Source organism: Scylla paramamosain, chromosome 5 (assembly GCF_035594125.1).
Source record: "Scylla paramamosain isolate STU-SP2022 chromosome 5, ASM3559412v1, whole genome shotgun sequence".
NCBI lineage: Eukaryota > Metazoa > Arthropoda > Malacostraca > Decapoda > Portunidae > Scylla > Scylla paramamosain.
Genome location: NC_087155.1, coordinates 11206641 through 11230875, shown reverse-complemented (window position 1 = coordinate 11230875; position 24235 = coordinate 11206641). Strand labels below are relative to the sequence as shown.

The window sequence follows — 24235 nt, the reverse complement described above, 5'->3', positions numbered from 1 at the left end:
TTCGTGCTGTAGTGGTGTGAACTATGTGCTGGGTGTACCTGTGTTTGGTCAGAAGTATGCAGCAGAATATGACTGGATATGAAGAGGAGGAAAAAAGTGATTGAGCCACAGGTGAAGAGGAGAGTTCTTGACACACATGCTGTTAGGCACAACATATTCTGAAAGGCTTGACAACGAAAAAAGTATGCGGTGTGTGAAGTGTGAGTGAAGGCAGCCAGTGTTAGTGTCTCATGCCGGTACGACTGAGGCGCGTGTATTGCTGGGATGCCTTTGTTGCGTGCAGGGAAAGATGGACGTCGCCTGCAAGGATCTGTGTTCATGCTGACGGCGGCGGATGACGGCGGGCACAGGATGTTAATAATAGCCTGTTGATCGCTCCTCGTGCATGCCACCGCCAACCCGCAGCGGTGTTTGTGGCTGTGCGCGCATGCTGTTGAATATCTCGCCGTGAAGCTTTCAGCGTAAGTATGTACGGCTCAGCGTGCATTCCTGGTATTACTTGACACTCATGCGGGGAAAAAAAAAAAAAAAAAAAAAAAACAGACGCTTCATATCACTGCTTTTAATATTATTTTTGGTGGTGTTATAATATTCACTTTCATGTGTTATAATATTCACTTTCATGCGATTATCTTCAGAAAGCTTCGTTTCGTATTAAGCGAGACATGACAGAACTGCGGGGATTTAAGATTACTATTACTAAACACGACTGAAAAAGTTACATGAAGGTGATTACAATAATGATAGCAAATGCTCAATACTTAACGATAATAACAGCAGTTCGATAACAAGTCCAACACTACTGGTTTTCTCGGTAGGCTTGGGTTTCGAGGCCTGCCGTAGGAAGGGTGGGAGGTCTCGTTTCAGGAGTATCGTTACGCCACAACAGGTCACACAGGTAGGCAGAGGCAGCTAACAGAAAACAAAACGAGGGAAGACATCATGATAATATGTAAGCCTAATCTCCAGGAAATATCTCTGCGTTTTTAATCATCATCCATCATGCGCTCATAATCCATCTCTTGACGCCCGCCATGCATTATTATCTCAGTGCTCTTTCCTTCCCTTCACCATGCGCCGCTCTTCATTTGCACATTTACATCTCACCACCTGCTCGTCATGCACACTCACCTTCCCCTCTTTTGTCCCCAACCTTTCATAACCAGAATCACACACACTCTGCTTTTCTCACCTCACTCACTCCTAACTTTCCATTCACAGCCCCCTCCCCCCTTCTCTCTCTGCTCTCACTTGCCATTCATCACTCAGCACCAGTAATTCCCCTCCTCCTCGTCGTCATCATCATCATCATGCACGTCATCGTCTCTCATTACCACTATCAGGAGGTCCGTAAGGCGTCATCACTCGCGACCTTCATCACTTATCCCTCTAAATCCTGCGTCAATTTTCCCTCATCACCATTCATCACAAAATACGCGCGCCGCAGATCAAAAGCGTCTTCTTCTCCCTTCCTTCTTCTCCCCACACCCCCTTATCCGCGGCCTTCCCTCCTCAACCAATCACCTCATTTCACCTCACTTATTCATACTAACCTGCCTTTACCGTCTTTTTCCCTTCCCTTCCCTCCACCACCAAACCTCCCCTCCCCTCCCCGCCAACAAAGTTTTTCACCATTAATCACCCCACCCCATCTCTTCCACCTCCACCACCACCACCAGTACCCCCTCCACTGCCACCCTCACCATTCCTCCAACCCAATTATCGCTAACGCCACTTGCTCTACGCCCCCCTCCACCACCACCACTACTACTACTTCTACAGCCTTCGCTCCTTTCCTCCCAAACTCGGAACACTCGTTCCTGATCCACCATATATTTCAGTCCATGTCAATTAATCATCTTTCCTCTATTCTCCGACATTGCCCTAAGGAGCTGTGTTTTCTCTCTCTCTCTCTCTCTCTCTCTCTCTCTCTCTCTCTCTCTCTCTCTCTCTCTCTCTCTCTCTCTCTCTCTCTCTCTCTCTCTCTCTCTCTCTCTCTCTCTCTCAGTCCTGCCTCACCACTCATCTGGGTTATTTTGGTGCCTTCAGAAGAATAATTTTAGTAGTCACCCTTCCACATGTTTTTCTTGCCCTTAAAACCTTCCCCGTAAATTTCTGGCCCATACTGTACACTTTTTTCCGCTCTGTGTGTGTGTGTGTGTGTGTGTGTGTGTGTGTGTGTGTGTGTGTGTGTGTGTGTGTGTGTGTGTGTGTGTGTGTGTGTGTGCGCGCGTGTGTAATTAATGTACACTTATTAATTTTATTTAATGTTCTCGTTTGTCACTTTGGAATTATTTTATGGTTTTTATTTTCTTATCTTTATATTTTTCTTAGAGAGAGAGAGAGAGAGAGAGAGAGAGAGAGAGAGAGAGAGAGAGAGAGAGAGAGAGAGAGAGAGAGAGAGAGAGAGAGAGAGAGAGAGTTTTGCAAGTTACTGAACAAAAATATATAAAAATCTGCTTTTCATTCACTTTTTTTTTTTCCTGTGTGTCTGTCTGTCTGTCTTTTTCTTTTGTCTTTTTACTTGTCTGCTTTCGTCAGTTTTTTCTTTTCCTTATATATGTATTTTTTCTATCTGCCTTCCTGTCTGTCTGGTTCCCACCTCTCTCTCTCTCTCTCTCTCTCTCTCTCTCTCTCTCTCTCTCTCTCTCTCTCTCTCTCTCTCTCTCTCTCTCTCTCTCTCTCTCTCTCTCGTAGCTATCAGTTATCAATTGTCTTGCAAATTATAATATATGAATTTTGCCGTAATAGAGTAACACACGCACGCACGCACGCACGCGCACACACACACACACACACACACACACACACACACACACACACACACACACACACACACACACACACACACACACACACACACACACACACACACACACACACACACGTTTTCAGTCAGTCAGTTAGTCAGTTAGTTATTCACTCACTCACTCACTCACTCACTCACTCACTCACTCACTCACTCACTCACTCACTCACTCACTCACTCACTCACTCACTCACTCACTCACTCACTCACTCACTCACTCACTCAGAGAGAGAGAGAGAGAGAGAGAGAGAGAGAGAGAGAGAGAGAGAGAGAGAGAGAGAGAGAGAGAGAGAGAGAGAGAGAGAGAGAGTAGCGAAACGAGGTTATTGAGATGAAAAGAGTAAGGGGAGTTGAAAAAAAGGAGTGAGAAGAGGAAGGGAGGAGGAATGGGAGAGGGACTAGAGCGGTCTTCGGTAGGGGAGAGGCGGGAAGAGAGAGAGAGAGAGAGAGAGAGAGAGAGAGAGAGAGAGAGAGAGAGAGAGAGAGAGAGAGAGAGAGAGAGAGAGAGAGAGAGAGAGAGAGAGAGAGAGAGAGAGAGGGAGGATGTTAGGGGGAGAGGGGAGTGTTTGGTCAGTAGATACAATGGAGTATTTTCAGGCCATGAGTCAGAGAGAGACGGCGGCTTAACACAGATCTTTGTGTGTGTGTGTGTGTGTGAGAGAGAGAGAGAGAGAGAGAGAGAGAGAGAGAGAGAGAGAGAGAGAGAGAGAGAGAGAGAGGTTGACAGGTAAGGAGGATCGTAAGAGCCAATACGATGCGTCCATTGAAAACTTGTCTGACTTGCGAGGAACGCGAAACCACTTGATATTTACCGCTTGGGGAGGGGTGGAGAGGAGGGAGAGAGGGAGAGGGGTATACGTGATGCTGGTGACTCATAGCTCTCCTACTTTGCTTCCCTACGGTCCTCTCTCTCTCTCTCTCTCTCTCTCTCTCTCTCTCTCTCTCTCTCTCTCTCTCTCTCTCTCTCTCTCTCTCTCTCTCTCTCTCTCTCTCTCTCTCTCTCACATAGTACTCCTTTCTTTCTTCACAATTTTCCTGCAGGTTTCCTATTTTTTTCTCCCCAAATCTCTCTCTCTCTCTCTCTCTCTCTCTCTCTCTCTCTCTCTCTCTCTCTCTCTCTCTCTCTCTCTCTCTCTCTCTCTCTCTCTCTCTCTCTCTCTCTCTCTCTCTCTCTCTCTACTCTTACTCTTAATTTTTACCTGATCCATCACATTTCTTGCTTCTCCTCTGCTCTCTCCTAATTTATCTTCTTTACTCTCACCCTCCCTCTCTCCCTCTCCCTCCCTCCTTTTATCGGTGCATATCTCTCCGTCTCATCATCCATTTTCTGTTGGGGAAGCGTGTGTCTAAGGGGAATTTAGGAGATTTTTCGCAGTGAGGGAATGCTGCTGGCAGATGGTTTCCCCCTTAGGCCGATAGCAAAGATGTATTTATAGGGAGGGAGAACCGGGAACATGGGCGCAAGGGAGAGAGAGAAGGGTATTAAACAGGAGGAGCAGACGTGGTGTAGTTTATAAAGAGGGCTGGAAGGGAGGACAACAACCGTGATGAAGGGGCGTGCAAATTGTTAAGTGCCTGGCGGAAAGAGGATGTAAGGGCGTTGATCTTATTGAAAGGGGGATCTAGCGGGTGAGCGAGAAGGAGGTGCAGGTTCTGATCGCTGGTGCTGTAGAGAGAAAGAGGAAGTCGTTACTATATGCAAGGGGATGAGAGAATAAAGATTGAATGTAGATGATAAAAGGAAAAAAAAAAGGTTAAGAAACGGAAGGAATCTTCTTTTAGTGGGGGGGGGGCTGATTTAGTGAGTGAAGATATTGAAAGGGAACGTCAAACAATCCTGCCATGAAAGGTACGTAGAAATATAGAGTAAAATTTAACGAGACAATGACGATAAACTGTGCTGGAAGGAACGAAGATGAAGTAATATTCAAACATCAGAATTTCTTGCATTATCGTGACGTGCATGTGAAATATTGATCCATTATTTGTATATGGAGCGTTACCCGTGAACCCGTGAATACCAAATGAGTTAAGAATTATAGAAGGAATGTGGAGGCGAGGGAGGCGGAGGGGACGGCGTTGCGTAAGGAAGGGGGATGCAGATCGTCCTAAATTTGAGCCAGCGGTGCCTTCGAGGGAGTGAAGGGAGCGGGGAATGGGCGAGGAGACGGGAAGGCTAAGAGCGTCTCCATGAAAGGTTTATTTCATAGCCTGGGGTCGAGTGATGCTTGGTGATGTACTGGTGCAGGGGAGGCGTGGCGAGCGTGGCAGGCAGGTAATGGAGTCTAGGTGAGGGAGATGGGAAGGATGAGGAACTGCCAAAGGAACAAGATGGCGTACAGAATAAGACGTGTGTGTGTGTGTGTGTGTGTGTGTGTGTGTGTGTGTGTGTGTGTGTGTGTGTGTGTGTGTGTGTGTGTGTGTGCTTATTGAACGCGCAATGGGCTCAGAAAGCGTTAGAGAAAAATAATAAAAGCCACAGGCGTGATAATCGTTATAGAAATCAGTATTAAGATTAATGGAAATGGAAAGAATCGTGTGCTTAAGAAACTACTCAATGAGTGAAGCGTGAGAAAAATGCTACAGACATGATAATCCTTGAAGGAAATAAAAAAAAAAAAAATAAATAAAATGTGAAATGAATGATAAGAAAGAAACAAAAAAAAAAAACACTTTAGGACACGATTTTTTTCTTTCTTTCGTGGTGGTGGTGATGGTGGTGGTGGTAAAAATAAATAAATAAAAAATAAAAGGCATATGTGGAGTGAATGATCAGAAACAGGAAAAAAATCAGGATACGATTATTTCTTTTTATTTCTTTCGTGTTGTTGTTGTTGTTGTTCTTGGTGGTGGTGGTGGTGGTGGTGGTGGTGGTGGTGGTGTTGCCTTAGCCAAGTCTGTCGAGGCCTCGTGACGTCACGTTCGCGTAGATTCGCTATCGCCTCCATCGCTTGTGGCTGCTTCTTATAGCTAATTCAGGAGAGGATTTACGATGGTTTATTTCATCTTACTATCTTTTTTCTTTTCATATTAGCCGAAAATTATCCTCGTCATGCCTAAATGTCTTTAACCACTTTAGCTCATTATCTGTTTATCTATTTAGTCTCGTTTTATTTATCTTTAACTGTGAATTTCTCTCTCTCTCTCTCTCTCTCTCTCTCTCTCTCTCTCTCTCTCTCTCTCTCTCTCTCTCTCTCTCTCTCTCTCTCTCTCTCTCTCTCTCTCTCTCTCTCTCTCTCTCTCTCTCTCTCTCTCTCTCTCAGCCCAGCACACTCGTCTCTCAGCACCTCCTCGGGTACTCAGCACCTCACGAGCAGGAGTGTGGCAGGAGGGGAAGGGAAGGAAGGGAGTGAGGAGGCAACAGGTCCCTCTGCGTGCCAGCATTGCGTCGTGAGGGCGTTGGCAGCCTCCTCTCTATGTACTTCCATAGACTCTGGGAAGCCTAGGGTGGGTTATTTACCCAGTTTCTTAGGCAAGGCTGAGCAGCGAGAGGGTAAAAGAGAAGCTGGGGTGGAGCCGAGTGTGTGAGGCCCAAGAGAGAAAATAATGAAAGGAGATGAAGAGATAGGCACGTTGAGAGAGCTTGAGACAAAGGGAAAGAAGAAAAAATAAAGGAGGGAGACGCTGTGAGAGAAAGACTGAATGTAATATGAGTTTTCCAAGTAAAGGTCCTCGTGATAGTGCTGGTGGTGGAGGGAAGAGGGAGAGTGGCGTGGTGCTTGACGTCTTGCAGGTGAATGTTCAGTGAGGGAACGCGTGGATGCCACTACAGAACCCGTAACTCTTTAGCTGCTCAGTGATACAGTGTCTTATCTGAGTAACCTTCAGCAGTCAACGGAGTAAATATTTAACTACCCGTACTTGAAAGCTTTAATAAATATTCGATACCTCGTTTGCTGTGTGAGTGTTATCTTTTAAAATCATTATTTAAATTTGCACAAGACTATTTTATTAAGCTGATAAGAATGGAAAGTATTATAGCTCGGTTGTTCCCATCTTTTCTTCAGTTCTTCTCTTTCTCCAACAAGGTTACATTATTTTCATTAATGCTGCGTGTAATGCGCTTATATTACGCTCGTCATTCTTCTCCTTGTATGACTGTGCCTGCGATGACGTTATTCTCATGTCAATGATAATATCACCTTAACCTATTTTTTTTTCTTGCTTAGTAAGGAATGACATGAAACCTTTCCTCAATTCCCTGCATCGCTTTAAAATTTTTATCATCAGTGTATATTCCGTCCTTTCACTTAGAACCAAGCGTGAGTTGAGTAGTCAGATATGTAATTTTAAAAAATTCGTCAAATTCCGCAAAATATTCTAGCTGTAAAAATTTAGGAACACATTTGCCTCTAGCCAGCCTTCCTTTGTTGGTGATTCTGAAATATTCCAGGACGCGGCGCCTCATTACCATAACAGTGAGGGAAGGAGCGCCGCCAAAAGGAATTATGCCGAAATGATCAGAAAGCGGTAATGAAGAAAATTGGCTTTGGTGATTCTTCGTCTTCACAAATTAATAGAAAAAAAAAGAAACATTCTGAAGGTTCACTCTGATAATGGTGGGAATGAGAACCTTATTATGGAATATTATTAGTTTCCTCACATTTGCATAATCAGAACTTCCAGTTGCGAGCATTATCCGGCTTTTTAAAAAACATATCACTTTACACTATTTACATTTTCGTTGCCTTACCTTTTATCGTCCCATCTTACTCCTCCTTTCGCGTGCAACACCTACCCCGTCACCACCACTATTTCAATGAAGGGAAAATGCTACACTCCACCTCTGTAAATGTTTATTTTCTCTGTCCTAATCTTGGTCTGCTGTGCGTGGCGTCCCACATGCAGGTGTTCCCGCCGTGGCTGGGATGCTTGGTGTTTGTGGTGTTTTGTCTCGCATGTTGTGGTGTTTCCTTGTGCCGTGTGTCGGTGTTTTCGCGCCCGTATTCTTGATGTAGCTGACTGTTTTGCGTCTTCGATGATGGTATGTCCTTGAAGTCGCTGTCTCGTAAGTGTGTCCCTGGCTGTGGTATGTCCTTGGTGTTGGTCGTGCCACAAGACAGGGGGTCGAGTGGAGGCGAGGGAAGGGGAGGGGAGGGATGCTCGGTGGAGGAAAGATGCCACGCTCAGGATTGACTGTCGGTGAGAACCAAGTGGAATGGCAAGAAGGGGGGCGCGCTTAAGAGAGGGGGCAGGTGGGGCGCAGTGGCAGGTTTGTGTGGATGGAGGGCCTTGGGCAGGTGGGTGTGCGGGACGGGTGCGGGTGCCAGGGAGGGTGCCGGGTGCTCTGTGGCTCAGTGCCCGGGGCAGTGCGGGCGGTGGTGCTGCTCTAACGCGTGTCTCGTTTCTGGCTGTGAGTGAGTGTGACACGGGGGTCCCACACGGGTCAGCCGCGGCCAGTGACACACCTATGGCAGTGGGGAGCTACGGGCGGTGGTGTGCAGTGCTCCGAGGGCTCCCAGGTGGATAACGGGCGCGCCGCCCCCTTCCTCAGTGACAGTCAGATCTTCTCAGAGACGTGCTTATATAGTAGTGTTGTGCTTGCCTTGTGGCAGAAAGGAAGAATAACGGTGTTGTAGTGCTTCTGACGGTGTGTTCAGTGTCGCCGTGTGGTGTTGTGGAGAACCAGGGAGAAAAAGAGGACAGAGGGCGACGGTGCGCCGCCACTAACAGTGCAGGAACCAGGTGGCGCGCCCTCGCTGCGTCCTGAATACTTGTCGTGCTCAGGAGTAACTTGGTGTGTTCCTGTTTGATGTTCTAACGCCAGCGGGTATGTTCATTACGAGTATCGCCGCCTCCAGCACAGGCGGTACCCAACAACAAGGACAGCCTGTGAACAATAACTGAACTTTCTCATTCCCTGCAGGCATAAACTGCTGCGGGATGCAGGAAAATCTGCAAACTATCAACATTAAGTTAATGACCTAATTTTACATAAACAATAATGTTTAAAATCCCCCTCTCGTCTCTCGCTGCAGATTATCCCTTAAATTGCATTTCATATCTTTCACATCCTGGCATAACATATTTAGTTTTACGTAAAAAAACGCATATAAATATAGTGCAGAGTTTTGTTTTCAGCAGCAGGGTCGCTGCTCGCGCTCCGAGATAAGGATGTAGCTGTTTTCTTTTTAGTAAAAGAATTTTTGAATTTCATTCAGTAGCACTAGGAGGTAATGGAAAATATTTATTCTTGCTTGCACACACACACACACACACACACACACACACACACACACACACACACACACACACACACACACACACACACACACACACACACACACACACTTTTATCCAGTACTTCTTTCTTTTTTTTACTTTGTTGTCGGTGCGGGGTACGCGGTGCTCAAGGGTGAGGCGTCCAGGGTGGGGGTGAAGGGGAGGTCAGGTCTCTTAGCAAGGTTGAATTGTTTCTTTTGTTTTTGTGTTTTACAGTCGTAATATTATTGTGTGAAAAGATTAATTGCGAAACTTCTGTTGTTTATCTGGCTGACATTCTGTTATTTCCCGATTATTGTGTGGCTCTTCCGAGCTCTCTCTTTCTCTCTCTCTCTCTCTCTCTCTCTCTCTCTCTCTCTCTCTCTCTCTCTCTCTCTCTCTCTCTCTCTCTCTCTCTCTCTCTCTCTCTCTCTCTCTCTCTCTCTCTCTCTCTCTCTCCCCTAATATCTTTTCTCATAACCTTGTTCCATCTCGTTTCTCGTTTCTTCCTTTTATCTTGGGTGTGTTTTTTTTTCCTCTCTCCCTCTCTTTTCGTGCACCGGCAGGTCTTGAACATTTATTTTCACTTTGCTGTTGTACCTTCCCTTTGCCAGCCTTTCTTTGACAATCTCTCCATCTTCCGTCCGAACATCGCTCACTTTCTCCTTTCCACTTCTTTCATCCGGACATCCTGTGGTAATCCATCAAGCTACACGGTCAGCGGACGAAAGACGGGAATTGTAGCGCCCTCGCATCTCTCAGGGAAAGGCAGGCTGCTGTTTCGCGGCTGTGATGGTATATTTTGCCGGTATTGCTCTGGCGGAAAATAGCGGTGATGTCTTGAGCGGTGGTGGTGTGAGTTGTAAAGCCCAGTGTGTTACGGCGGGGTATCCTTAGCACTGTTTACATGAGAGAGAGAGAGAGAGAGAGAGAGAGAGAGAGAGAGAGAGAGAGAGAGAGAGAGAGAGAGAGAGAGAGAGAGAGAGAGAGAGAGAGAGAGAGACTTTCGAATAATTGTTTACTAAGTTAGAATTTATAAACAAGATTGGTTACTCGATAGTTTCGGGCGAAGTTAGTTTTATTCTCATCACCTCATTATCCTCATGTCTAGCTTCTTCACTTCCCAGCAGTGTATTCTCTAGCATCTCTAAGCTTCTTCCTCTAGTTCACACCTTTCGCATCATCCCACGCATTTCTCTCAATCCTATATCTCATGATCTCAGTTTTCCTTTCGAATAGTCTCCTCTCCTTTTACATTTACTCTTGTTTCACTCAATTCTCTCTTAAGTATTGTATTTCCACACGCGCCGTACCTCATCTCAAACTTTCTCATTTTCAGTCCCCCTTCACGGAACTCCCACACATCCTCTTAACCACGCAGCTCAATACTTCACTCTCACATTCCAGCCGCACTTTACAGCCTCCATCGTGACCCATAGCTTGTTATTTCCTTCATTAATTCCTCCCCTCTTTCCGCCCCTTTCGCTCCCCGCCGCTGTGTGTTCGCTGTTGTCTCCTCGTCTCTCTTCCGTCTCCTTCCTCCTCGGTTTTGGCAAGTGTGTTTTTCTGGCAAACTATTTTTTTCTTGAGGAAACGGGATCCTTGGCTTGCTGTGTGCCTTATCTTACTTTGAAATCCAGTGAAATATGTGATTTTATCATTTATATAATATGTCGTCAATGTTAGTAATTAGAACTATTTCCGCAATTATTTTCATCAACTAATCTAAGAGTGTCATTTGTACTTGCATAAATTTGCTCTTGAATTATTTTCTTACAAACCCTTGCTTGTGAAGGTTTGCGCGAGATTATTCCTCTCTCGCACTCCGAGCAAGGAGGACCCTCGCAGCCTCCTCGTGTGTTGTTGTCCTAATGTGCATTGTAGGCAGCTGTTTGCACTGAAACTTTGATACTACGAGTAGGTCTGGCGTCTTTCATCCCCGCGCGTTACATTTCAGTCTGCTTCACATGTTTCTTTTCACATTTATCACCAATCAAGAGTACTTAACCTCATTCACTCATTCCAACATTTCCTTACTCACCGAGGCTCGTCATCTTGGCTCGTCTCTCCTCACAACCCTTTGCTCTGTTTACATTTCTGATTTCGCTCTCCACATACATCCGCCGGCCTGAGTAAGCGACCAGCGAGCAGATTATTTATTTCCCGCCATCACTGCACTACTCATTGCGTTGATGCTCGCCTTTTGATGCTGCCTCTCACCCACCGCCCTCTTCTATTTTCCAGGTATTCATGTGCATCATATAATTAATAGAACCGCGAGCATAATGGACAGGCGCGCCTTTGTTGTGCTGTGCCATTAAGCATTCTGCCGTGCCGTAATTAGGCACCACCTAGGTCTTCCTCATTCAGGGCGATGGTGATTAACTTTTTTTTATCCTTTTTTACAACTTGCTCTCTGACCCTAATTATCATTAAGCTTATTAACGTACAGCACTGTCACTTCTTCTCCGTCCGTCTTTCTGTCTGTCTATTTGTCTCTCTGTCTGTCACTCTGCTTGTTGATTTGTCTCTCTGCCTATCTGTGTTTGTGCCTCTGTTTGTGTCTCTTAGTGTCAGTTTGTGTGTGTCTTTTTGTCACTCTTTCCTTGTGTGTTCGTGTCCCTGTGTTTGTTTCTGCATGGCTCTTTCAATCTCTCTCTCTCTCTCTCTCTCTCTCTCTCTCTCTCTCTCTCTCTCTCTCTCTCTCTCTCTCTCTCTCTCTCTCTCTCTCTCTCTCTCTCTCTCTCTCTCTCTCTCTCTCTCTCTCTCTCTCTCTCTCTCTCTCTCTCTCTCTCTCTCTCTCTCACAGCTTCTCCCTTCACGTAAGACCAGTACTTCCTCCTTTAAATGAAACATCTCCAACAATCACATCCTTGTATAAGACACTTTTCTTGTTCTTTCTTCCGTGTGGCATTCTTTCCTGGTAAACAGTTCATCATCCCCGCTTCCTTTCACTTGACACACGGCGTTACAATTCCCCGGACGAGTTTCATCATATTTTCTATATTACACGATTTTTTTTTTTTCCCACCTTCATCAGCAGCAGACCTTCGAGCCATTCATCACCACAGGGGCTGACTGAACTCACCCCGTTGCCATTATTCAAAAACTGATCGTACTTCACTCGCCTCTTTCTCTCTCTCTCTCTCTCTCTCTCTCTCTCTCTCTCTCTCTCTCTCTCTCTCTCTCTCTCTCTCTCTCTCTCTCTCTCTCTCTCTCTCTCTCTCTCTCTCTCTCTCTCTCTCTCTCTCTCTCTCTCTCTCTGTTGTTCTACTCGTTGTTTTTATCATTAGTTACTCGGAGATATATGTTGCTATTGTATTCGTGGGCTTAAAGTTGTTGAAATGTGTGTGGTCTCTGTATTTGAGGTATTATGGGAATGTGTTACTGGTGCGTACGTACGTGAGTTTTGTGGTGTTTAAATGTTGGTTGGTTTGTTGGGGGGTTTTGTGTATTTGTGGTATTATGGGAATATGTATACAGAGTTTGGCAAGGATTTGAAAGATGCATAGGAATGAATATTAAGTCAGGTAACGATTGGGAGTTATTGAAAAATTCAGAGAGAGAGAGAGAGAGAGAGAGAGAGAGAGAGAGAGAGAGAGAGAGAGAGAGAGAGAGAGAGAGAGAGAGAGAGAGAGAGAGAGAGAGAGAGAGAGAGAGAGAGAGAGAGAGAGAGAGAGAGAGAGAGAGAGAGAGAGAGAGAGAGAGAGAGAGAGAGAGAGAGAGAGAGAGAGAAGGTACCTAGACTAGAAGGGTGATTACTTAACGCCGTGTGAGTCCTACCGTGTATTTACTAACACAACACTATTACTAGGAAGAGGGAGGGGTTGGGAACAGAGGCTCTCCACGTGCTGAGAGGACACGGGAAGGAGGGAGGTGGGAGAGAGTTGAGAGGATATGGGGGCACACTACAACACACTACAGAGGCATTACTCACACACCCGGAACACGAGGTGTGGTAAACCACGACCACCACCACCACCACGTCTCTGATCCATATCTTCCGCAGCAAGAAAAAGAATTGTGTAACCAAACATTCACATCCGCTGGTCGCCACTCTGCTTGACTCAGGCTCAGGTTGGCTCCCTAAACACGTTCGCCTTAGGTACATACATACGTACTAATTAGAAGAAGACGGACGCTAATAAATGGGCTGAAGTTATAGGAGCGTTTCTTCACTCTTATATCAACGTTTTGTCTGCAAACAGTGAGAGGCAGAGGGTGAACGTGTGGGAGAAAAGACAAGCAGCCACTCACTTCATCCACTTTATTCTCTTTCTCCCCTTCCCGCCGGCCACACTTCACCGGCTTTCTCTTGTGTGTCCTCATCATAATCTGTATCTCATGTATACTTTCAATGAACTGATCTCCTTTAAGTCACTCACTTTGAAAGCGATGTAATATTCCTGATTTAAATATTCTTCCTACATATATAATTTTTGGTGTGGAAACGTCACGATATTGATGCAGTGGGAGGGAATTATCTGGCGTGCGTGGGCCGGGCAGGTGGAAAGATGAGGTTACCTGCACCTGAGCAAACACGACTACAAGGGCTTGTTGTTTCTGACTTAAAAGATTACTTCGTACACTATATTTTCCCATCGTCTGTAGCAGAAGGAGTGGAATGTGTGTGTGTGTGTGTGTGTGTGTGTGTGTGTGTGTGTGTGTGTGTGTGTGTGCCTTGCTTCACCCTGAGCGGAGTGGCGGTGTGGTCACTGGGGCTCACTGTTGGCAGCGGAGAAAAAACTATACAGTGAATAGTGTTTTGACTAGCCACTATTAATAGAGCTATTGACACGGAAGTGGCGGAGAGATGCACACACACACACACACACACACACACACACACACACACACACACACACACACACACACACACACACACACACACACACACACACACACACACTTTTACAACAGACATATCCCTACACACACACACACACACACACACACACACACACACACACACACACACACACACACACACACACACACACACACACACACACACACACACACACACACACCAACCTCACAATGTCCCCTTACAGGAATCACAGCCATGCCTCCTCCTTCACCCTTCACCTGACAGCTTTCCCTTCAGCCCTTCACTCCTCCACGCCTCCCGTCACTCCTCCGCCCCTGCCTTGTCACTCGAGAGTAAACATCCTCCGCCACTGCCAAGGCAACACTTATATCCTATAATTACCCTTGTTTATTGCGTACTAGGAGTCATTATGGCTGAATGGACTCGCTTTGGCGGATGAAGCGGAAGGGCGCCGTGGGTGGGCGGAAGGTTAGACTGATGGGCACAGTTGGGCTGAGTTTACTATTGGAGGACTTGGGTTCACTGGGGAGGAAAGTGAGGCTGATGGCTAATAGGGTAGGCACAATCTGGTGGAAAATAGGTTTAGTGCGCAAGGTGTGTGTGTGTGTGTGTGTGTGTGTGTGTGTGAGAGAGAGAGAGAGAGAGAGAGAGAGAGAGAGAGAGAGAGAGAGAGAGAGAGAGAGAGAGAGAGAGAGAGAGAGAGAGAGAGAGAGAGAGAGAGAGAGAGAGAGAGAGAGAGAGAGAGAGAGAGAGAGAGAGTTACGTAAGAGTGTATATTTAGTTGAGTACGCGTGTACGTAATTTGTGTGTGTGTGTGTGTGTGTGTGTGTGTGTGTTTTGTTATTTTGCTTCCCTGAGGAAATCTAGTTTGTCTCTTTTTTTTTTTTTTGTAGTTCCTCTTCAAAATATTATGAACATGTGGTAACGAAAGAACTTAAAATGAGGCATTTCAAAACACACGAGACGGTGGAATTAAATTAAGCAACATGAAAAATAAAAAGGGAAAAGAAAACAACGAGGAATATAATTACCAGCGAACCCTGATAACATTAATTAATGTCGAGGACACGTGTACGCGAGACAAAGGAAAAGGATTGCAATAGAAACGTATAAATAACAGACAGATTAACATGTAAAAGGAGAATGAAGCTGCGGAAGGAGATGATTGAGGGGGAGAGGGAAGTGGAGGAGAGTGGAGGAGGACGATGAAAGCTCCCCTCTCCCTACTCCTTCCCTCTTGGTGATGGAGCGATGAATCCCAGTGGTGGAGTGTGGACGAACATAGCAAGTTGGTGCCGACGCGAGGAGCAAGGCGTGGTGATTGAAAGGAAGTGCTCCTCAGGGGACTAAGTGTACTCACTCATGCAAAACTATTCTGCTTGATCCTTCAGACGAAACGCGCGTCTTGGAGGATTATTTTGCATCGTAACGTGTGTGTGTGTGTGTGTGTGTGTGTGTGTGTGTGTGTGTGTGTGTGTGTGTGTGTGTGTGTGTGTGTGTGTGTGTGTGTGTGTGTGTGTGTGCTTCTCCTTTCCTCAATCCCTTTTAACTCCTCGTAGGCTGCGTCACTGAGAAAAAGAGTGACCGTCTCTATCTTTTATTTATGTTTTCGTCGCGACTGAAGCTTATCACTCCCTTTCGTTGAATTGGGATGAAGGAAGCAGGAGAGAGAGAGAGAGAGAGAGAGAGAGAGAGAGAGAGAGAGAGAGAGAGAGAGAGAGAGAGAGAGAGAGAGAGAGAGAGAGAGAGAGAGAGTGGAGGGGGGAGCGGAAATGCGAAGAAAGAGAACAGAGGAAAGGAGGGATAAGAAGAGTGGCAAAGAAGGTGGGTGTAGGAGAAAGACATGAATACAACACTGGGGAGGAGCAGCGGAGAGGTGAGGGAAAACGTTGCCTCAGCTTGACTAATAAAAGTATTGTGTTACTTTTACCAGCGAAATTTTCAAAGAAATCTGGCAAGGAAAAGAAGTAGATAAAAAAAAAGAACGTCGAATCCAGAGTTGCTGAACTTTTCCAGTTTCTATCGCTATCTTGCCAAGTCCTGGAGGAATTTCGTATCTAGAAGAGCCTTGCGCTGCTGCCTCCCTGACGAAAGACTCCCAAAGGAGGGCGTAACATTTCCAAGCGTTTCAGACCCTTCTCTGATTTGTTGCTTACGAGTTGCTGCTTTACACTTCTTGGGCGCGTCTCAGGAACCTTATCAGCGAGAGAATAAGCAAATACGAGTGGGGGAAAATTTATTTAAGGAACGTAAGGATGATATAGGAGGAGAGGGGGAAGAGTTACAGCGGTGAAATTACATTAGGGAAGTTATAGGAGAGGGACGGATAATTTTCCATTTAAGAGAGATAACCAAAAGGAAATGGCGTATTTACTGAAGAAAGTATTGAACCATTGTTTGTAAATTTAATTAATGTGCTGAGGGAAAATTAACTTTGTTATTTTTGTGTTTATTTATTTGTGAGGTGAACGGAGTATCGATCCTTCTTGAAATAAGACAAAAAGAACTGCTGGTATTGGGAAAGGAAGATATACGATGTTGCATTATGATTGAGAGATGCATTAACTGTGAACCAAATAAATTAAATCAATCAGTCCTCCTCCTCCTCCTCCTCCTCCTCCTCCTCCTCCTCCTCCTCCTACCTCCTCCTCCTCCTCTCCTCTCCTCTCCTCTCCTCTCCTCTTCTCTCCTCCTCCTCATTGTCATGCTATTTCATCTTCGACAACTTTGTGAGACGTCATTTCGAATATATATATTTTTGGAAAGGAATATATACCGGAGGAAGCCAGAGGCAGCCACACTTCTCACTTAAGAAAACTGCGCTCTATGACTTCGAGGTAACTTACTTAGACTTTTCTGGGGGTAAAGTTTGGTTGAATGAGACACTAGTGGAGCCCCAACAGCGCGGTGAGGGATGTAGCGCGCCCTGTGAGGAGCCTTGGCCGCCGCCGCGATGAGGTGCAGAGTGTTCGCTAAGTGAGGAAACTTTGTGTATCAAGCACGGCCGAGTTGGGAGTGGAGTAAATGTCTGCCCTTACCGCTGCGCTGGGAGTGAACTGGCTCTTAGTGAAGCGGCGGTTGAGGAACATATTTATCTGTTTTTTTTTTTTTTTTTTTCTCTTTGTGGTGGCCTGTGTTTGCGTCTTGAGGTGGAAAAAAAAATATATATAAAAAATCTTAACTACTTTTTCGAGTATCTATCACAGGAGCTTAGCGGTTTTTTTAAAGAAGCGGCAGTTGAAAACTTGAAATAAGGAAAATAAACGTGTCTGATTTCGGGTTTTGCTTGCTTTTAGATTTTTTTTTTTTTCAGTGTATCGGGGAGGAATGACCAATAATGAAAATAATGGATGAAAGAAAAGCCCACTCATCATGCCATTTCCCAAAAATAAAATATGGGTGAACCAAAAAATCAGAAAACAATGTTGTTTACCACTTTTCTAATACCTGTCACAACAGCTCTTTTATCCAATAAAATCTCTTACGGAAAAATAATCGCCAACATGCCGGACTTGAATTCGGAGAAGCGGTGAGCACCTGAATAGAGGACGTCCAGCATCTCATGTCGCGTCGCTCACTGGTCTAAGGGAAGATGTGTGAAATTGTCAACGCCGCGCCTGTGATTTATGTGACACGTCTCGCTGGCTGGGCGTGAAAACTAATGTGAGTCTGAAGGGGCAGGGGGAGGTGTCCATTCCTGCAGGTGGAGAGGCTCGGTGTGTTTTTCTGCTCCTGATGACACATTAAATCATGGCCACTGAGCAGAACGGACCCGCGGGCTGATGTTATTCACGAGAAAAAAAGTTTGTAATGTTTTCCCGTCACTCCATTGTCTCACTTTTTTCTTTCTCAGGTTTGCTTTTGATACATATGCCTCTTAGGAAAAGCGGGGCTAGATCTCAACACAGTGCAGTTTAGCCACAGACAAGTGCAAAATGAGGTTAATTAGAGAAGCAAAGCCTGCATCCTATTTCTTTTGTGAAAATCTTGCTCTTCACTACAAACTTTTGAGGAAGATTTACAAGCACGCCAACACAACAGCACGACTTGGAGGTGCGCTGCTGGCACGGGAGGCAACCTCGGCCACTCCCTCTTTTATCTCCGTCACTCTCGCCCGGAATCTCACTCGACAAAGGCAAGACGCCACACTTGCTTTCTAGGAATCTCCACCGTATTTCTGAATTACCAGATTTTGCTCTTCACTGCACTCTTATGGTTCCTCAATCTTAGCTCCCAGGGAAAAACACGGCGTTCTCCTCATTTTTCTCCCTTTGTCCTCGTTTACCAATATTTCTTTTCCCTCATCAGTAAGAAAGGTCTTCCATTTCAGAGGGCCGTGGTCTTACAGCAGGACCATTCCCCACACAGCCAATCACGGGCCAAGGTATTTGTCAGACCGTCCCACCATTTGTTACGGTAACGACGCCTTGATCAGTGTGAGTGACGGAAAGGACTGCCAGCTAACAATGAACAAGTGATAGCACAGTAAATTGATTCGTTGTGCGGTAAATTTCAACGCACAATGTTTTATTCAATCATTGACGTTAGCTATTTAGGTCAATGACAATCAGATCACTCCAAAGAAAATTTAGGTGACTCATTATATCTTATTAGGTTTGTAGAATAATTAATTCATATATTTGTTGGCTACATGCGACGCATATCCGTTTGAAGATATTTAAGCAAGCTTTTATATGAAAGGCTTTTGCAAGTGTTGAGTGGACATAGAAATAACTTATCATTATAGTTCAACAGTATAGTAGTGACCTGTGGTAAAAAAAAAAAAAGTGTGTGTGTGTGTGTGTGTGTGTGTGTGTGTGTGTGTGTGTGTGTGTGTGTGTGTGTGTGTGTGTGTGTGTGTGTGTGTGTGTGTGTGTGTGTGTGTGTGTGTGTGTGTGTTTTTTGCGAAAGACATATATCACAAGGTGGTGAACGAGGGCCGGAATGAGTAGCAGTTGTCAAGACTTTTACAGAATCTAAAGATAGCGAACCTCAGTGACCTGATCCTGCCAGACGGTGTACGGGTGGGCGGAAATGAAGCGCCTCTCCACGTGCACCAACACCACCGCACCACCCACCACTCTCTCCGATCATCATGACGCGCAAGCATCACCGCGGCGTCGCTGCCTCGCCGCCAGCCATACTGTGAATGTGGAAATCCCGGAGAGACTGGTGTTTGCGTGAGATCGGGTGTCAGGCCACAGATGAGACCTCGGCCTTGGTGGGCGGGGTGAGCGTAAGGCAACACGGGCAGTGGGGCGCTGCCTCCCCCTATTGTGCCGCGATGCCACCCCCTTGATGACTTACATCGTGTGTGGGTCGCGGCCTGCATGCTGCCAACACCCGCCGTGCTCTGCCAAGCCAGTTTTTTAGCAGAAAGACAATGTCGCCCACCACTGGTGCCAGTCTCATGGTGCAGATAAATCTTCTAACCCCTGAGATAGTCGATTTGTCTTTACTTGACAAAGATATCAATGGCACTACAATGCTGCGTATGACAGTATCAGTTTTACATGGCACTGGCTGAGCGTCTGGTGGAGCGACGCTGCTTGGCACTCATCGTTGTTTCTCATGAGAGACGCACAAACTCTCGTTTGCCCCAAACTGTCTAGAGCAACCAGTGCGCCGCAGTCCCCGTCCCCTGGCGCGCCAAAACCCTTCTTCATTATGACCCTCGACATGCTAACAATGCCGATTGATCCTCTGCTTCAGTGGCGTGAGACCTCTTCTTCCTCAATCGCCCCACGCCCCGCCTCCACCGCCTCCATCTTCCACGCCTTGCCCTTCTCATCGCCACTCGTCCCCAGCATGCTCAGTACGTCTTACCATCTGAAGCGAAACGGCTCTGCGTTTGATGTTTATCTATAAGTTTAACTCCTTTCCGCTGCTTAATATATTTGCGCACGACGCGCGCGCGCACGCACACGCACGCGCGCGCGCGCACACACACAACACACACACACACACACACACACACACACACACACACACACACTCACACACACACACACACACACACACACACACACACACACACACTCTTTCAACTCGCTTACATATGTCTTTCTTAAGTGGACGTGTAATTACCGTTAATCATTTCGCATTAAAGTTCTTGAGGGAGAAATAAGTAGGCTTTGCTAAATGTCAATTAATTCTCAAGAGATCACGTGATGGGATTTGGTGAGAGCTTAAGAGTTTTAAAACAGTTTCATCATCGTTGAGCGGGAGGCGTACGTAGAAGTGTTTGCCTGAAGGAGGGACTGATTATAAATTCTACTCTACAAATGCCTATACCCGACCATACGGACACTGGGACTCGTATGTCAAGGATTAGGGTGTTTGAGCAGAGAAGGAAGAATATATCTCAGTCTGCCATATATTGCAAGGATACCGCTGGAAAAGGGTATTTATGTGTATGTGCGTAGAGGCTGAAGCAACAACAACAAAAGCTGGCACGTGAGTAATATTAAAGGTGCCTCACTATGCCCCGCCCACCACTGTCCCACCTTCCTCATTATACGAGCCATTTATCCTTAACCACTACACTCACAGTTTCTCCTCTCCCAATCACCCACGGTACACGTTTATGTTGCTTTACACATTTTGTTTCCTCTGCCTTCTACACATCCAAACGTGCTCTTACTCACGCCACGCCGCGGCTCACAACTCGCCCACGCCTTACAGCCCTGCACGCACCCTACCAACCTCAGAGAGACTCTCTCGGCACCTGCGGGTCGGAGCGCTGGCCAGAACATGTATCTTGCGAGGTGGGATGAAAGGTACAGGCAGCCAATCAGCAGCTTATCATGTGAAGCTAATATTGCCATTACGAGTCTCCATGTGTCTTACTAAGCACAAAAAGTTAAAGGAAGGTTGATGTTCGGTACAGATAGGTATAAATCAAATCAGGTAAATGATAATCACAAGAAGGTAATATCGAGAGCAAAGTGTGACGTATGGGCGAAGGGAAGGGAAGGAGCTGCAAGCAAAATAAACGCGTAAAGATTGGCGATACAGGAAAGTATTTGCGATGTTTATGAGTGGAGTCGAGGGTCCTTATCGAGATAATTATAGACAGTATTGACGCGGAAGTACCCTCAGACGCGGGGTAAGGGGAGTATAGGGCCCAGAGGAGCGCAGGCCCCCCACGCTACACATCATGACTGCAAGCGCCTCCACCACTCCCCTAACGACCACCCATTTCTTGGCCGAAGGTCGTCTTATTAATCCCCGTCTAGCACTCTGGTGACTCACGGTCCTCACCCCTCACCTTACTCACCTGCCGCGTTGTGATCACCTGTCGCCGCCCTTCTCGCTCTGTCGCGGAGAAGGTGAGATGCGGGCGGGGCGTGGAGGAGCGCGAGGATGGGACATGGGCAGGCAGGGCAGCCTCCTTGCAGAGATGTGTTTGCATAATGGTGTTGGTGTGTTATGTTTACTTGGGTGCTTATCTTTTCTTCCTTTTCAAAGAGAGAAATTTTTAGTTTGCTTGGATAAGAGAGAGAGAGAGAGAGAGAGAGAGAGAGAGAGAGAGAGAGAGAGAGAGAGAGAGAGAGAGAGAGAGTCGCACACACGTATTCCTGCGTACTTCTGACATACACCACCTTGAAGCAGTCTTAACATGCCAGCCGCGGACACGTTTCATATGGAACTTCCCTTACCTTATATTTGGCCTTGAGAAGCTTCCTTGATTCTAATCCCCTCTGCACTTCATTTTGTGAAGGCTGCCAGTAACACCACACCACGTACCATGTGCCACGGGGCTAAGTGCAGGCGATGTTACTCCGACCGAGTGACGCGTGCAGTGAGCGCGGAACATTCCCCACTTGGCACTCAGCAGCGTCGTAAAGAAGGCGAGTGTGGACACAGATATACGGAAGCACATGCACAAAGGGCGGCACTTTTTGTAGCTGTTCGTCTAAGTGTCCGCGGGCTGGGTGTTAAGGGGACATCGGCTGAGGACGGCACGAGTTGTAGTATTTAGAGCAAGGGAAGGACGAGAGGGTGCACCTCGTTGGTTCTCTACTACAGTTGTTTCGTCTTGCTAACCAATCGATGGTACAATTCGTCTCATTCTTTGACAGCAGGGCATTTTTTTCTTCTCCATTCATCTTTCTGGCTCTCTCTCTCCCCGGGGCAGAAAAGAATTAGTACATTATCGTTCTATAGATCTTACTTACCTGAGTGGAAAATTTTTTATTTCTTGAGATAACACGCCATAAATTTAAGTTTCAAGACCAGTTAATCTCTCCTCTCTCTCTCTCTCTCTCTCTCTCTCTCTCTCTCTCTCTCTCTCTCTCTCTCTCTCTCTCTCTCTCTCTCTCTCTCTCTCTCTCTCTCTCTCTCCTCTCTCTCTCTCTCTCTCTCTCCTCTCTTCTCCTCCTCTCTCTCTCTCTCTCTCATCCCTTGGAGCAACAGTGGAGGACATGATTGTACCCCGCTAAGTTAGAACAGTTTCTGACATCATTCTCTCGGCTCAGAGTAAGGCGAAAATGGAACACCGCTCATGACGTCACTCGGCCCAACTTACCTGCTGCGACGGCTACCTGCGACCTATTTTTTCTTTTAAAGTTAATGTGATGGAGTTGCGGTCGGGTTGCGGCGCGAGGTGGATGTGTCGTGGCCTGCGGCTTTGATGTTGTCGCCAAGTATAATTAGGGAGTTAAGGTGCGGCGCGACGCAATGCACCTATAGGGCATCACGGCGACCGGTGGTGACGTGCGCGACGGCCATCACAGGACAGAGGCAGCGCGTGACCCATTGTGGCTGCTGACCGCTTATTGAATATTGGCGTATCACAGTTGCCTTCCATGTGCGAAATAATGGATGAAGGTGTGGACGTGGCCTCAATTCAGTTTGGAACTTTCTCAGATTGCATATTGGATCATAATTTACGAGTGCATAATTTCAAGGAGAGACGTGGGAAGATCATGGCTTTGGGATGGGATCTTGGCCTTTTTTTAATGCCAATAAAAGGCACTTTGAGAGGCCACAACAGACGGGATTTACTGTGGTTCACCAGAGCGGAGTCATCTCCAAAATGCCATCTAGAAACTTATAAATTTTATGTGATGGATTTTCTCATTGTGGTATATTCGTACATACAGGTGTATTTGTTCGACTGTGTGCCTTACTATTGTTGTTCGGTGCCAAGTGTGCCAGGACCTCTGCCGCATGTTGGGAGGGAACACGCATTCAAATGAAGCATCACGTAAGTCTACATGGTGCCACCTGCCCCATACTACTGCTACTACTGCTACTACTACTACTACTACTACTACTACTACTACTACTACTACTACTACTACTACTACTACTACTACTACTACTACTATTACAACTACTACTATTAATGCTACTACCCGGCGCAGGCAAATGTTATCAGCCACTACACCTTACAGCCAAAGCTCGGGTGCTACATACGTAGTAGATTTGTTATTATTTTCCTTCGTAAAAATGGCTCGAGTGACTTTTTTGGCCTTCCCTTGGCGACTCTCCGTGTGCGTATATAAATACAGAAAGGGAGAGGCGTGATGTGAGGGAGAGAGGGGCGTGATGTTTTAGGGAGGGAGAGATGGTGTTGTGATGGGAAGGAGATGTGGTGGGAGGGGTTGTGTGGCGTGTGTTGCTGGCATTGTGGTGCTGGAGGCTACATCATCTCACTCCTCACGCTTCCTCTTTTCTATTATTGGTGGTGATTATGACGCTGTGGTGGTGGAGGCTGCGGTGAGTGCCTCCTCACGCGGCCTCCTCCGTGGCGTTCATTAGTGGCCACGGTTTCGTTGGCTTGGCGATGTTTGAGCGTTTGTTTTCGTTAATGAGACAAAAATAGGAGCGACGGAATTATCTACAGTAACTGACGTGATTTAAGAATTAACAGCAAGTAAATAGTGAAGACATTTTTTCGTGGTGGTGGTAGTAGTATTTATATAGCGAAGTAGAAAAAAATAAATAAACAACAGCAGTACTACGTAGAGTTGATGCCAGAAGTAGTAGCACTAGTGGTAGTGGCAGTAGCAGCGTAATGGTAGTAGTAGTAGTAGTAGTAGTAGTAGTAGTAGTAGTAGTAGTAGTAGTAGTAGTAGTAGTAGTAGCAGCAGCAGCAGTAGTAGTAATAGTAGTAGTAGTAGTAGTAGTAGTAGTAGTAGTAGTAGTAGTAGTAGTAGTAGTAGTAGTAGTCCAATAAGGCAGGATCGTGATTGTGCATCAGCTCAGACTCTCTTCGTGTGTTGTTATTGTATGTTCCTTAATGACTCATTCCCTGAGGAGGTTTCCTGGTTGCCGGAGCACTGCTGGCCACCGAGGCTACGTGTGCTGCGTGCGGCATTACACTAACGCAACCTTGGAAGCGCCTGATAAAATAGTTGTAATCATCATGTAAAGAAAAAAATAAA

At 46.2% G+C, this 24235-nt stretch overlaps 1 protein-coding gene across 7 annotated transcripts in view; it reads left to right on the top strand.

Annotated features, from left to right (window-relative positions):
• Positions 1-24235, top strand: part of LOC135100522 (carboxyl-terminal PDZ ligand of neuronal nitric oxide synthase protein-like) — a 78104-nt gene that overhangs the window by 34519 nt on the left and 19350 nt on the right. For 2 of the 7 annotated variants that reach the window (XM_064003491.1, XM_064003493.1), the window contains exon 1: positions 8077-8162. The exons of 2 other annotated variants lie outside the window; for them this stretch is intronic. The gene's annotated coding sequence lies outside the window, so the exon portion shown is untranslated. Of the gene's footprint in view, positions 1-8076; positions 8272-24235 lie in introns of those variants that run through there. 3 more of the 7 variants (XM_064003488.1, XM_064003489.1, XM_064003490.1) reach the window with 3 other exon arrangements.